Genomic DNA, 12,725 nt, shown 5'->3' with positions numbered 1-12,725 from the left:
AGCCAACATCAGAGCTGCAGGGCCATACTTGGCCAACATGACTCTTAGTAATGCCTTTTCTCAGTCCCATTCAGTCTTTTAAGTAACCCTAAGATATCATTCATGTACAAATTTCCTTTACAGACAATTAATAATAATTGTTCAATAAATCAGATTTACTGAGAGCTAAATCTGGGCTGGGCACTGAGCTAAGCAGTTTCCCTGTTGTCTGATTGAATTTTCAGTCTTAGGGACAAACGCAGTTAGTTCCTTCATGCTGTGTGTGCGGAACTGCGGGGTAGAGAGAAGAAGTCATGTTTTCAAGGTCACGCAGCTAGAAGGTCCTAGAGATCGAAACCAAATCTTCACCCCTCAACCACTCCACTTTGTGCCGTCCAAGGATCCTTGTCACTGTCCTCAATAGGGGTCATGTCTGTTTGCAGCTCCAAGGACACCACTCAATATCTGTGTTCCCGAATGTGAACATGAGCTCCACTTGTAAGGCCCAGCTTCTGCTCCACGTCAGGTGCATTGAACCTCGAGGGCAGCTTCTTGCCACAAATACCAATTGCAGCCAGAGCTTTGACTTTGCCCATTTGTGCTCTAGTTCCACTTTTGAGTGGCTTGAAAACACTTGTGTTGCTGTTATTTACTCCACATACATTGTTTATGTCCAGTTTGTCAGTTAGCTCTAGTATATTCTATGCGTTTAACACAATTCCCTCTATCATACCTCAACAAGGGACATTTTGAGGGTGGGGTCATCTTCAGTGAATTTATCATTAAAGACGATTTTTTCTTCACAATCTCCTCTTTATTTTGAGGTCTGTTTTCCCTTCTTTCCCTCAACCCCAGCAAATCATGGATTCCTTAGCTGATGTCTTTTCTTTACTAAATATAAACTAGCAAAAAAACCCAAAACAAAACAACAACAACAAAAAACAAAACCCCACCAAAACAAACCCAAACCCCCCAAAACCGTGAAAAGATGACTTGCAAATGAAGATGTGATATACAACTGTGAATAAAACTGGGAAAATATTCAGTCTGCCTTGTAATCAAATAATCTTATTTTGAAAATTTAAAGAGGTAACTTGTTTGCCTATTATATCAACAAAAATGATTTATAAATGATAATATCTAATACCTGCAACACTGTGGTGAAATTGGTATTCTTCACTCCAGTGAAAATGGCATAACCTTCTAGAAAACAGCATCTCACTATCCACAAAGTGCCATAAAAATGTTCACAACTATTGATCTAATAATCTTATGTCTAGGAATCTTTCACAAGAAACTGATATGAAAGGGGATATTTGTGTGCATAGATAAGTTCCTTTCATTATTACTTATTTTAAAAACCCCAAACTGAAATATCCCACTGTAAGAGAATGACTAAACAAATATGATATCTTGGATTTGGGAATATTATTCAGTCATTAAATATATGTAGCCATATGCTTATGGGCAAATATTATATTAAAGAAGGGAAAGAAATTTGTAGGCATAACTTAATTACAACTCCATGCAAAGATTAGGATAAATTTTTAAAGAAACTGACTTAAAAAGAAAATATTCCATTTTATATAAAGGCTTATCACAAATTCATTTCCACAAATAGATTTTCACTGGGTGCTAAATAAAGTTATTTTGTGAAATATAGCTCATCATTTTTGCCGATTCTGACTCATCTTTGGGCATTAGTACTGCTCCTTGGAACTGGAGGCAAAGAATTCGTGACTGTCTGTACAGAAACCATAGTCTAGTGGCACTAAATATGTGGCTAAAGCAGAACTTGGACCCTATTCAAATTCTAGATTTTTATGGATATCAAAAGTTTTCACTGACCTCGGGAATTGCTTCATTAAACCCAAAAGTCTGGCAGCAGGGGTTAAAACTTCACAAACACATTCTAGTTCTTCAAAACTCAGTGTAGCTTTCACAGAATACCCATCTGGACCAGGTTTAAAGTAAAGCATTCTTTCACTCAAAGTTTTGTCCAATGCTCATCATTCCCTTGTGTCCATAGATCAGTGAAGCCACCCATTGAGGCTCATGCCTTTTATACTTCTGGATCATACTTTCTAATTCTAATTCTTCAAATTCCTGAACTTGTCTGCCACCATTTTCCTACTCTAGATTTTATTTCAGAGGAATCACAGGTACATGAGTTGTAATTTTATTGGTGTGCACTCTGAAAGCTGTAGTTGGCCTAAATAAAGTAAAATATACACGAAAAACACACGGCTAGAGATGTTTTAAAAATAATTCAAGTTTATACCAAACATTTATTTTCAATTCAAGTTTCACATTACAAACTTAGTAACAAAGGACCCATTCCTTTTTGGGAAAGAACGTTGAGACCCCTTAGTAAACATATTCATTTGAGAAAGAAAAGAAATTGAATGCACCAAAAAAACAACTGAGTTATGGTTGTGAGTTTGAGGGTGAAACATTTTATCTTAATTTTCTTTTTTTTATTTTAAGATTTTATTTATCCGTTTGACAGGGAGAGAGAGAGAGCATAAGCAGGGGGAGTGGTAGGCAGAGGGAGAGGGAGAAGGAGACTCTCTGCTGAACAGAGAGCCTGATGTGGGTCTTGATCCTAGGACCCTGGGATCGTGACCTGAGCCAAGGGCAGATGCTTAACCCACTGAACCACCCAGGTGCTCCTATCTTAATTTTCTAAACTTTCTGAACTATATTTTTATTATTTCTCCTGGATAAAATTAAAATAATTCTGGTTGATCCTTAAGAAATTCACATACCCCCTAGTGTCTTTTAGTTTAAAAAATTTCAAAGACTTCAAAGTATGAAGATTTGCTATTACTGAGGATAATTCAAAGATCTGTGCTATAAATAAAGAAAGCAATTTTAAAAAGCATTTCCCCAGCTATTTTGGAAAATAGGACAAATCCATGGATATGACCATGTTCTGTATGTGTGTTTCAAAAGCAATTATGTTTTTTATAGGCTCATCTTACACATAGAATTATATAATTTTCTTTTAAAAGAGTGTTTTAGTTTACTATTGTTAAATCAGTGCAGCATAAAATCTTAGTAGTATACGCAGTAAGCACCTATATAGCTCATAGACGTGTAGGTTAGGTGGATGTTGGCTCAAATGGGCTGGGATCAGCTGGGTGTCCATTGTCCAGTTGCAGTGTCTGGGGTGGCTCTGTGACTCACTGTAGGTCTACACTAGATGGGCTCCATATGTCTGTTGCCCTCACTGGAGCAGCCATCTAGCTCCATCTAGAGGGGCAAGTTTTTCTCATAGTGATAGCTGAGGAGCAAGATGGCAAACAGAAATACACATGTCTAGGCTTTGGACTGTCCCTTCTTTTCTCCTGCCAATGATGACAGCAAGCCCCGTAGTAGAGCCCAGCTTTAAGGCCAGGAAATGCATTCTGGCCATAACAAAGCCATGGCAAGGGACGGTGAAGAGCTAGAACTCATTATTCAATCCACCTGTAGAGGGTGTCTATGAAAGACAGTGTCATAAACCTGGAAAATGACCCAATGGTAAATTAGGCCCACATTGCAGAGAGTGATAATTTGAGAAGCAGGAGTTATTCTGATGACCCTTTCTTCGGCTGACTGATTGCCCTAAGTTTTTGCCCACTCTTTGGTCAATTTAGGAATTTAAGGGCAACAACTCATAGAAAATAGAGTGGACCTCTCATACCGAATCTTTCATTTTGACCAGAACAGCAGAAATAGAAGGCTTCTGAATCCTGTCCCAAGTAAAAGTTTTATAAAGAAATATTGATTTCTTTTTTCTAGTCCAGAGCAAGTCCAGCCTATGCCAGGCTAAGAGTACCAGAAGGATCTCAGTATGCCAACATAAGAAATGCAGACAGTTGTCTGCTATTGGATCAATGTTCCGAAGAGAAGAGTGTTTGTGCCCCCAGCAAGGGAATATGAACAAAAGAACTTCATTGGCTTTCTCCATCACCTGCTTTGACATTGATTTCCAATTTTTTAAAAAAAGGAACCCAAAGTTAGTCCCAATGGAGTCAAGTATGAGACTGGAGCAGCTGCTACAGAGCACAGATGGCAATTTTGTAGAGGGTTTATGAAGGAAGAAGGGGACCTTTCCTTCGAAGAGCAACTGCTCATTTAGGATATTTTCTCTTCAGCAGTTTCCACTCCAGTCAAGAAGCTGCTAATATCTCAACTGTTTAAAACTCCAGATTTAACAATAAATTAAATGAATAAAAAAGGCAGTAATTCTCCCCAAATGCTAAGACAGATGTACCTTTAACAGATACCATAAATCTTATTCTAAGAAAACTAGATTTTAAGTTCTGGTCGTGGTGCTGACTGACTTTTAGTGGCTTTGGGACATATTTTAGCTTCTCTTAGCCTGTTTCCTTACCTGTAAAGTGAGGCAAGCTCCAGATGTTACCTAGGGCAGCTGCCTTCCTTCGGGCTAGATGAGGGTCATGGGAGCTAGTCCTCCATTTTGTATGCAGAGAAACTTTGAAAAGAAAAACAAACCCATGTAGTAGGATGCCTTAGAAGGCAATCTCTAGAGTCTAGCCTGATGGGAATACAGTCTCCATCACTGATTAGTTGTATGATCTTGGGCAAATTGAATAAACCCTCTATGCTTCAACTTTTGCATCTATTATGCATGTAAAAATACCGCCTGTCTTGTTGGTCATTATGCAATGTTTGCAAAATGGTTAACCCAAGGCTAGTTTATAGTAAATATAAATATGCAAGGAATGTTAGTGCCCATTTGGCTGCTTACCTAGCACCCCCCTTCCCTTCCTCTTTCCTAAAAGCGCATTAATTTTGTTTGTTTGACAAACCTATATATTCTGTGCAAATCATTTTGCAATTTTCTTTTTTCCATCAGCATTCTATCAAGATTTAGTTTACTATAATGGCTTCAAGTGTTACACTTTATTAATAAACCACATTTTATTGTCCGTTCTGAGGAGCGCTTTGTTCTGGTTGTTTCTTTTCACACACAATACAGTGGACATTTTTATACATCCCTCCTTGCATGTGTGTGCCAAGGTTTCTCTAGGGTAGACAACCAACGGTGGGCCTGCGAAATTGAAGAGTGTGCATCACTTTGCATTTCCTAGGTAGTGTGCCTTCCTGTGAGCGCACCTATGAATTTCCATTTCCCACATAATTGCTAACAGTTTGTGTTAATAGATATGCCATTTAAAAATGATTTTATTTATATTCTGAAAAAAATAGATCAGGCTTTTCCCACTAATTTTTAAGGCCTCTTTTTTTATGTACTAAGTTCCAATGTAGAAAGCCAGGTCTGTTTCCAGGCTCTCCATCTAGGGGATAATTGTCCATTGTTTTACTGTGCATTATGATACAACTTTATACAAAAGCTCGATGTCTTCTAGGGTGCATTCCCTTTCATTTATTTTCTTCAAAATTGTCATGGTTATTCTTTGCTCTTTGTTGTTTCATGGGAAATTGAATATCAGCTTGATGAGGTCTACAAGAAACCTTCTAGGAAAATTTGACTGGAATGCATTGACTTTACAGATTAATATGGAGAGAATTGCTATCTTTAAAAAGCTGTCTTTCTCACCCATGAACATGCTGCATTTTTCCATTTTTTCACGTTTTAAAAATTTACACCCTTCGATAAGATTTTATACTGTTTCCATAATATTAATGACTATCTTTTGTCAGCTATGTTCTTACATACCTTATATTTTAGTTGCTACTGTGACTGATAGGATTTTTAAATTATATTTTTTAATTGGGTGTTGCTGGTTTATAGAGATTTTATTGATTTTTGTATATTGTTTTGTATCCACCAAGCTCTTATTGCCTTTAATGGTTTCTTTATATAATCTCATAGATTTTTCCATGTAGACAATCATATCGTCTGTGAATAATGACAATTTTGATTCTTCCCATCCAATCTTTACATCTTTTTTCCCCTCCGGTCTTTTTGCTTTAGCCAGGACATCCAGGAAAATGCTAGAATACAAACGGTGCTAAAGGGCATCCTTATTTTTGAAAATGGAATGCTCTAAACATTTCACTATTAAACATGATATTTTTTGAAGTTTTTTGATAGATACTCTTTGTCAAGTAACGTAATTTCCTCTTCAGTCCTGGTTGCTAAGAGTTTTTACTTGAGTAGATGTTAAATTTCATGTGTTCTTATTCTGTATCTTTTGGGATTATCACATTGGGTTTTCTCCTTTTATCTGTTACGGTTGTATATTACTTTTATTGATTTTCTAACATTAAATCATTCTTGCATTCCTGAAATAAGACTTACTTGGTCATGGGGTATTTATTTTTAAATACTTCCCTGCATTTGGTTGCTAATAAATTACTTAAGACTTTTACATTTATGTTAATGAGGGAACTTGGCCTGTAATTTACTCTTTGCACTGTCCTTCTCCACTTTGTGCACTAAGGTTACATTAGTCTCATATGATGAGTTGGGGAGTTCTCTTTCTATATGCTTGGTAGCATTTGCATAAATTAGGAAATACTGGTTCCTTGTAGGTTTGGTACTTACCTGTGCAGTCATCGTGGCCTTTTCCTTGGAGGCAGGGGAGATCATTGATTTTTAATTATTGATTCAACTTCTTTGGTGATCATAAATCTGTTCAGGTTTTCTCTATATATACATTTTTTAAAAAGATTTATTTATTTGAGAGAAAGAGAGAGAGAGAGAGTGAGCAGGAGGGAGAGGGAGAGAGAATTTGAGGCAGGCTCCACGCTGAGTGCAGAGCCCAACGTGGGGCTGGATCCCATGACTAGAAGATCATGACCTGAGCCAAAACCAAGAGTCGGATGCTTGACTGACTGAGCCACCCAGGCACCCCTCTGTATTTTTTTATGAGACAGTTTGGTAATTCAATTTTTTTTTAAGCATATGCCTTTTTTAGGTTTCAAACTTATTGGCATCAAGTTGTTCAAGCATTCTCTTGAGCCACTTTAAATTTCTAATGTACCTGTAATTATATATCTTTTTAAAGTCTAATATGGCTAATTTGTACCTCAGTTCTTTTTCTTATTCAGTCTTGCTAGAGGATTAGCTTCATTTTGATGTTTACAAAGACTCAGGCATTGGTCCTGTTGACCCTCTTTATTTTGTTATTTGTTTCTGTATGATGAATTTCTGCTCTTCTCGTTTTCATTTCTTTTCTTCTACCCCTTAACTTGGGTTTACTGTTTTTCATTTTCTAATTTTTTGAATTAGATGCTGAAGCCATAGCCTTTTGATTTCTCTTCTTACGTAATATATGCATTTAAGGCAACAATTCCCTCTTAGTACTGAGTATTGAGTTGCATATATCAATTTTGATATGTAGTACCTTTATTGTCATTCAGTTCTGAATAGTGATACTATCCTTTATGATTTATTTGTAATCCTATAAATGATGTACAAGAGATTTTAAAATTTCCTAACATGCATGGTTTTGAGGTTTATTTTTAAACTACTGGTTTCTAATATTATAGTACTTTGGTCACAAAATGTAGTCTGTATGCTACAGAACGTTTTGATTTTATTGAATCTTGCTTTGTGAGCAAGTATCCAGTCAATTTTTGGTAAATTAGTCATGTGTTCTTGAAAATAAAATGTATTCTTTAAATTTTGGTGTAGGATATAAGTTGCAATCCATTTGGTGAAGTTTACTAATTGTGCTGCTTAAATGCTTGTTTTCTTACTGCTTTTTATACGGCAGTTACAGCATGATGTTAAAATCTTCCCCCAGTGTTTGTGGATTTGTTCATTTCTTCTTGTGAGTTTTTTCTTTATCTTTTTTAAAGCTATGTTATTAAGTATATACAGGTTCAAGATGATTATGTCTTTCTGAAAAAGTATTCATTTTATAACTACATAGTAATATTTTTAGTCACATTTTCTCCCTTAAATATATTTTTGTCTGATTTAGTATGACTGTATCAGTTTAATTTCCATTAGTGTTTGCCCATTATATGATTTTTTTGCCTCTTTACTTTCAATGTTTTTGGCATTCTGTTTAGGTATGTCTCTTGTAAGCAGTGTTTAGTTGGAGAGTTCACATGTTTAAAAACCAGTGTAAGATTGAGTAGTTTAGTTTGGGATGAGTTTAGTCTTACTGATGTCTCTATTTCCACCATTTTATTTTGTATTTTATAATTGCCACACATTTCTTTGATTCTTTGTTTTCTTGTCTGTGTGTGTGCACATGTGTGTTTGTATATATGTTTCATGGGGTCTATTAGATTCATTGAGCTTCCTTCTTCTCAATGCACATTCTCACATTCCCTTCTCCAGAAGCTGCACACCAGTGTATCTTTTTAGGTGTTAACATTCCTTTTTTGCATGCATACTTGGCCTAAAAAGTTTAAATTTAGTCAATAAATCTCTGCTTTTTTTAATGAAAAAAGCAGTAGCTCCGCCTTTCATGTTATTATTGTATAGTATTTAATTCTACCTTTTAAAACACACACACATAAGATTAGTGAATTTTTTTGGCATTCTTTTATACAGTTGATGCTTCCCTCGTTCCTTTTGCTTCTTTACTTTCATTTTTTCATTTCTTCACTTAATTTTCTTCTTTCTCAAGAACATCCCTTTGTACATATTTCAAGGAGGGCCTGTGAATGGTAAATTCTTTCAATCTCAGTCTTTGTTAATCTGAAATGTCTTTATTTTGCTCTCATGATATTGTTTTTAATTGAGTGATAATAGGAAATAGTAAAATACAAATAGCTCAGTTCAATGAATTTTGATAAACTACCACCAAAACAACATACAGGACATTTCCTTCACTCCCCATATCACCCATTCCTGTCAATCCCAACCCCCAGCTCCATTCCAGAAACAACCACTGTTTGGTTTTCTGTTATCATTAGATTATTTTTATCTCTTCTAGAACTTCATATAAATGAAATCAGGCAGTATATACTTTTGTACTTGGCTTCTTTCACTCACAATGTTTTTGCAATTCATACACGGGTTGTGTGTTTTAGTACTTACTTTTTAAAATTTTGAGTTGTATTCCATTATATGAATAGACCACCATTTGTTTATTCATTCTCCTGCTGATGTACAGTGAGTTTTCCTATACACCAGCCTTATCTCTGGCCAGGTGTCCATTGTTCTGAGATCTTAAACAGTTATTCAGAAAGCCAAAACCCATTCTCTGACACATCTAGTAATACCAGCGACTCACTTCCTGAACTTTGATTCTTCTTTCATCTTTCAAATTTCTTACTGTTACTTGGGATAAAAACACTGATGCTACCCCTCAGTTCTTTCAGTTTTTTGCCAAGTCCTCGAGAAGTATCCCAAAATTCAAGGCTTTTTCTGATGGTGCAGTTGTTTTCCAAATTATTCAGCAGAAATTGGGAGTGGTTGGTGCATGGGGTAACTGTTAATGGGATCTTCATACATAATAGTCAGTCATGGGGCACCTCGGTGGCCCAGTCGGTTTGAAGAAGAAAAATCTGTGTCCTAAGATGGCCGACTGAGCCAGCAAGGGAGTCCTAGTCCTTGCCCCGGGGCTCTTCTGGGTTCTTCTCCCTGCCTCGCTTCCCACGTGCACCAATAAGTATGCGGAAGTAGAAGTGTATAAATTATCCCCTTTGTTTGTGCTCGGGGCTCAGACCTTTGGAGATCATTCTCCTCTGAGCCCACCGGTGTTAAATAAACCTCCCATCCTCCAAGATCTCCGAGTGCCGCTTGGTTCTTCCGTCAGGCGATGCAGTCCAGGTTCCGTAACAGGTTAAGTGTCCAACTCTCGATCTTGGCTTAGGTCTTGATCTCAGGGTTGCGAGTTCAAGCCCTGCGTTGGGCTCCATGGGCTTTACTTAAAAAAAAAAAAAAATCAGTCATAACATTTTAAGAGCCTTTACCATGTGCAACTTTTTAGTCAAGTACTTAATTTTGACGATTTTATTTAATCCTTACTACAAGCCTATGATTACTCCCACCCTACAGATAAGGACACTGTGTTTAGATAAGCACAGCAAGAGGACACCTCTAGTAAGTGGCAAATCAGAATTTGAACTCAGACCATCTCTATATTTTGCATTTTTAAGAATTGTTTGGCTTTGCTGGACAGTTAACTCCACTTTTAACCTTGCCAGGAAACCTCTGTACATTTTGCCAGGGTCATTACCTCGAATATCTTTTCCTTCTGGGGCCAAGGCACCAGTTACCTGCAGATTTTTCTTTCTGTTTCATGATTCATGGGTTGCTGTGTTTTCTCTAGGAAGTGTGGCTCCCTCTCTAAGGAGAGCTTCATTTTTGGGTGATGCTTCTGTGTCCGCAGATCCATTTCCTTCCATTTCTCCTTAGGGATAACCAGGTTTCCTGCCAGCCAGAAGGAAACCAGAAGGGAGGAATTCAATCTCTGCTTTTCCAGGCAGGCCCAAGTGCTATTCTCTTGGCTTCTGGAACACCTTTTGGTCACTTAGTGATTATTTTCACAACTCAGTTGGGCATTCAGTTAGAGTCTCTTGGATTAATTAAGCAGTGGTAACAAACAGAGTCTTGGGCCTCCATGGAGCAGTTGCAGTTGGTTATTTCTAAGTTACCATGATGATAGTTTTAAATCTCTCAGGGTATCTTACACAATTTCTTTCTTGTACCTTGAGAGTAGCAGAGCTGATTTCCCAGAGAATTTTGGTGCCATATTTATGTAAATAGAGATAAAAAGTATAGATGAGGTAGATAAGCCAATTGGCTACTTGTAATTCAGGCTTTCCCAGATTGTCCATGAACTTATGGCATAAGAGAAAAAAATCCAGAATATAGTGAATGGAGAAGAAATATGTTGAAGTTTGGTCTCTAGAGCAAATGTGAAATAGAAGGAACATGTAGTTATTGGAATAATTCAGGTCAAATCCATATTGGAGGGAGACTAAACAAAGAGAAAGTGGCAAAGAGGGACAAGGGAAACAAAGCATATGAAAAACCGGAGCCATCTGGGAAGAGATGAATCTTTCCTTCTGTAGGCTTGAGTCAAGAACTCAGTCATCTTGGTAATACTGGGTTGGATGCCTAAAGTTGCCAAGAAAAAGACCAGGAGAACTTTCAGGAAAAAACTTAGCTATACCCAACAATTCAGATATGGTGAAGTGAAGTCAATGTTCCCAGAAGTTCTTCCAAAACAAGTTGTCTGTGGAAGATATAACCACAGTGGTGCTGTGTAAACCCAAATTTTTACTCTTAAAATCTCTGACTCTGGAAAAACTGGAGAAAAATGCAGCAAGCAACCCAGGATACAGTTCACCAACAAGAAATGGCAGAAAAGGAACAACAGCAAATAACTCAAACCTTCTAGAGGATACCCTACCTTACTTACTATTAACAATAGCTAGAAAATAATTTGCATCTGTATGCTGAAGATAGTATGTGTTATAAAACTGATAGTACTCATATAAATAATATGAAAATATCCAACACTAATGAAACTTGTATTGTGAATTACACTCTGGTTTGTATTGAAAGTAAGCAATTAAGAAACTCTGAACCACCCCCCCCCCACCACCACCCAAAGAAAACCATGTAAAAAGCTAGTTTTTACTTTTAAAAGATGAAGAGTAATAAAACACATTAAGGCCCCGTGGAAAGGGTATGGATCAGGAAGATTTATCCTGGTTTGGAGAGTCATGACTCTGAATTACTAATGAATTTAAAAGATGATTCCAGAGTTTGATTTATGCCTGCAGAGAACAATCCAGGGTTCAGATTAAAAAGCCAGAAAGAATGAAAAGCCTCAAGGTAGAAGATGGGTGTGTTTTCCTGTCCAAACTCCTGTTCCAAGGCAAGCAGGGAAATGGAATCATGTAGTTTGGTCTTACTGTCTTACCGAGGCTCAAACATTATGAAGTGTATGGTGGATACAGACACATGTCCAAAAGTGGCCGACCAGCCAGTTCCATAGTCTGTCAGATGATAAGTTCTCACTAAATGGAGGAGCTATTTGTCCTCAGGAGCAGTGGCCAAGGGGAGAGAGAGAAGGAAAGTGTCCCCTTGGGTTTGGAGAAGAGCCAAAGTCCCCAGGTCACTGGGTGTGAAGCAGCAACATTATTTCCTTTTAAGCCTAGGGGTCAGTGTAAAAGGCCCCGGAGGCTTGTCAGAATGGAGTCACATGACTGGGCTTCACAACCTATACCCTGCAGGTTTGGATGATCGTTTTGTTGAGGGGATTGGGATCCTGAGAGAACAGGTTCCCCTTTTAGGCCCTATATGTTGTCCCAGAAGAGGGAAAAGCTGCTGGGGAAGTCTATCAGTCAGAAGTTTTCAGAGAAGCAGAACCAATAGGGGAAGCAGAACAAACAGGAACCATCGTAGATACGTGTTAAGGAATTGGCTCATGCAGGTGTAGAAGCTGGCAAGTCTAAAATCTGTAGGGCAGCCCAACAGGCTGGGAATTCTGGCAGCAGTGGATGAGGCAGTTTGAGCCTGAAGGCAGTGTGGAGGCAGAACTCCTTCCTCCTTGGGGGATTTCAGTCTTTCCTCTGAAGGCCTTTAGCTGATTGGACAAGGACCACCGACACGGAGGGCAATCTGCTTTGCTCAGGGTCTACTGACGTAAATGTGAATCTAACTAATACCTTCACATCAACATCTAGATGGATGTTTGAGCAAAAAACTGGGCACAACAACCCAATCAGTTTGGCACATAAAATTAACCATCACAGAAAGAGAGGAAGGATGCTCTCTGTCACATTCCTCCTCTTCTTTCTCTCCTCAACCGGCAACCAAGCAGGATCTGAAGCCTCAGAAGTGGTGGAGG

The 12,725-nt window shown here is 37.8% G+C and overlaps 1 pseudogene; it reads left to right on the top strand.

Annotated features, from left to right (window-relative positions):
• The first annotated feature begins 10,980 nt into the window (after positions 1–10,980).
• Positions 10,981–11,267, top strand: LOC118549017 (BBSome-interacting protein 1 pseudogene; annotated as a pseudogene).
• The last annotated feature ends 1,458 nt before the right edge of the window (positions 11,268–12,725 follow it).

The sequence above is a fragment of the Halichoerus grypus genome, chromosome 6 (assembly GCF_964656455.1).
Source record: "Halichoerus grypus chromosome 6, mHalGry1.hap1.1, whole genome shotgun sequence".
Lineage (NCBI taxonomy): Eukaryota > Metazoa > Chordata > Mammalia > Carnivora > Phocidae > Halichoerus > Halichoerus grypus.
Note: the sequence above shows the minus strand (reverse complement) of the source record. Positions and strands in the feature narration are given on the sequence as shown.